This window comes from Hemiscyllium ocellatum, chromosome 7 (genome assembly GCF_020745735.1).
Source record: "Hemiscyllium ocellatum isolate sHemOce1 chromosome 7, sHemOce1.pat.X.cur, whole genome shotgun sequence".
Lineage (NCBI taxonomy): Eukaryota > Metazoa > Chordata > Chondrichthyes > Orectolobiformes > Hemiscylliidae > Hemiscyllium > Hemiscyllium ocellatum.
Window position 1 is genome coordinate 72,988,464 of NC_083407.1, and position 3,547 is coordinate 72,992,010.

The window sequence follows — 3,547 nt, forward strand, 5'->3', positions numbered from 1 at the left end:
ACAATTCCAACAGTATGGGTGAAGAATATCCAACAGTATGGGTGAAGATTATTCCAACAGTATGGGTGAAGACTATCCCAACAGTACGGGTGAAGATTATCCCAACAGTATGGGTGAAGAATATCCAACAGTATGTGTGAAGATTATTCTAAAAGTATGGGTGAAGACTATCCCAACAGTAGGAATGAAGAATATCCCAACAATATGGGTGAAGACTACCCCAACAGTTTGCGTGAAGATTACCCCAACACTATGGATGACGACTATCTCAAAAATGTGGGTGAAGACTATCCCAACAGTATGGGTGAAGACTATCCCAACAGTAAGTGTGAAGATTATCCCAGCAGCTTGGGTGATGACTATCCCAACAGTACATGTGAAGATTATCCCAACTATATGTGTGAAGCCAATCGCAAGAGTAGTGGGAGGAAGATTATCCCAACAATATGGGAGAAGAGTATCCCAACAGTATGGGTGAAGATTATCCCAACAATATGTGAGACGATTGTCCAAACAGTACAGACACTATCCCAACACTTTGGGAGAAGACTGTCCCAACAGTACGGGTGATGACTATCACAATAGTACGAGTGAAGATTATCCTGAACAATACAGGTGAAGATTATCACAACAATATAACAATGTATCACAACAAGACTATCCAACAGTACGAAGACTATCCTAACAGTTTTGATGAAGATTATCCCAATAGTTCGGGTGATGACTATCACAATAGTACGAGTGAAGACTATCCCAACAGTACGGGTGAAGATAATTCCAACAGTACGAGCGAAGATTATTCCAACATTACGGGTGAAGACTATTCCAACAGTATCGATGAAGATTATCCCAACACTACAGGTGAAGACTATCCCAAAAATATGGGTGAAGATTATCCAAACAGTACAGGTGAAGATTATCCAAACAGTACAGGTGAAGACAATCCCAAAAGTATGGGTGAAGACTATCCAAAAGTACGTGTGAAGATTATCACAACAGTATGGGTGAAGATTATCCCAATAATATGGGTAAAGACTATCCCAACAGTAAGTGTAAAGATTATCCCAACAATATGAGTGAAGACAATCCCAAGAGTAGGGGGGGAAGATTATCCCAACAATATGGGTGAAGACTATCCCAACAGTATGGGTGAAGATTATCCCACCAGTACGGGTGAAGACTATCCCAACAGTACAGGTGAAGATTACCCCAACAGAATGGGTGAAGACTATCCGAACAGTACAGGTGAAGATTATCCCAAGAGTACGGGTGAAGACTATCACACCAGGATTGGTGAAGATCATCCCAACAGTTCGGTTGATGACGATCCCAACATTATGGGTGAAGACTACCCCAATAGTATGGGTGCAGATATCCCAACAGTATGGATGAAGATTATCCCAACAGTACGGGTGAAGACAATCCCAGCAGTTTGGGTGAAGACTTTCCCAACAGTACGGGTGAAGACTATGCCAATAGTATGTGCGAAGGTTATCCCAACAGTATGGGTGAAGACTATCCCAACGGTATGGGTGAGGACTATCCCAACAGTATGGGTGAAGATTATTCCAACAGTACGGGTGAAGATGATCCCAATAGTATGGGTGAAGACTATCCCCACAGTATGGGTGAAGTCTATCCCAACAGTACGGGTGGAGAATATCCCAAGAGTATGGGTGAAGAATATCCCAACAATATGGGTGAAGACTATCCCAACAGTTCTGGTGAAGACTATCCCAACAGTGCGGGTGAAGACTATCCCAACAGTGCGGGTGAAGACTATCCCAATAGTATGCGCGAAGGTTGTCCCAACAGTATGGGTGAAGACTATCCCAACAGTATGGGTGAAGACGATCCCAACAGTATGGGTGAAGACTATCCCAAGAGGATGGGTAAAGATTATTCCAACCATACGGATGAAGACTATCCCAACAGTATCGATGAAGACTATCACAACACTATGCGTGAAGATTATCCAAACAATATGGGTGAAGAATATCCCAACAGTATGGGTGAAGACTATCCCAACAGTATGGGTGAAGACTATCCCAACAGTTCTGGTGAAGACTATCCAAACAGTGTTGATGAAGACTATCCCAACAGTGTTGATGAAGACTATCCCAACAGTACGGGTGAAGACTATCCCAACAGTACGGGTGAAGACTATCCCAACAGTACGGGTGAAGACTATCCCAACAGTACGGGTGAAGATTATCCCAACAGTACGGGTGAAGAGTATCCGAACAGTACAGGTGAAGACTATCCCAACAGTATGAGTGAAGACTATCCCAACAGTATGAGTGAAGACTATCCCAACAGTATGAGTGAAGACTATCCCAACAGTATGGGTGAAGACTATCCCAACAGTATGGGTGAAGTTTATAACAACACTCTGGGTGAAGACTAACCCAACAGTTTGCATGAAGATTTTCCCAACAATACGGGTGAAGACTATCCCAACAGTACGGATAAAGGCTATCTAAAAGTACGGGTGAAGACTATCCCAACAGTGTGGGTGAAGATTAACCCAACAGTACAGGTGAAGATTATCCCAACAGTACAGGTGAAGATTATCCCAACAGTACGGGTGAAGACGATCCCAACAGTACGGGTGAAGATGATCCCAACAGTACGGGTGAAGATGATCCCAACAGTACGGGTGAAGATGATCCCAACAGTACGGGTGAAGATGATCCCAACAGTACGGGTGAAGATTATCCCAACAGTACGGGTGAAGATTATCCCAACAGTATGGGTGAAGATTATCCCAACAATATCGGTGAAGACTATCCCAACAGTACATGTGACCATTTTCCCAACAGTACGGGTGAACATTATCCCAACAGTACGGGTGAAGAGTATGCCAAGAATATTGGGGAAGACTATCCGAACAATACAGGTGAGGACTATCCCAACAGTATGGGTGAAGATTATCCAAACAGTATTTCTGAAGACTATCCAAACATTATGGGTGATGACTATCCCAACAGTATGAATGAAAACTAACCCAACAATATGGGTGAAGACTATCCCAACAATACCGGTGAAGACTATCCAAACCATATGGGTGAAGTCTATCGCAACAGTGTGGGTGAAGGCTATCCAAACAGTACGGGTGAAGACTATCCCAACAGTACGGGTGAAGACTATCCCAACAGTACGGGTGAAGACTATCGCACCAGGATGGGTGAAGACATCGCCAACAGTATGGATGAAGATTATCCCAACAGTATGTGTGAAGACTACGCCAACAGTAGGGGTGAGGACCATCCAACAGTAGGGGTGAGGACCATCCAACAGTATGGGTGATGACCATACCAACAGTACTGGTGAAAACTACCCCAACATTACGGGTGAAGACGATCCCAACAATATGGGTGAAGACTATCCCAATAGTATGGGTGAAGGTTATTCCATCAGTACGGGTGAAGTCTATCCCCAACAGTACGGGTGAAGTCTATCCCCAACAGTATGGGTGAAGATTATTCCAACAGTACAGGTGAAGACTATCCCCAACAGTTCTGGTGAAGACTATCCAAACAGTATG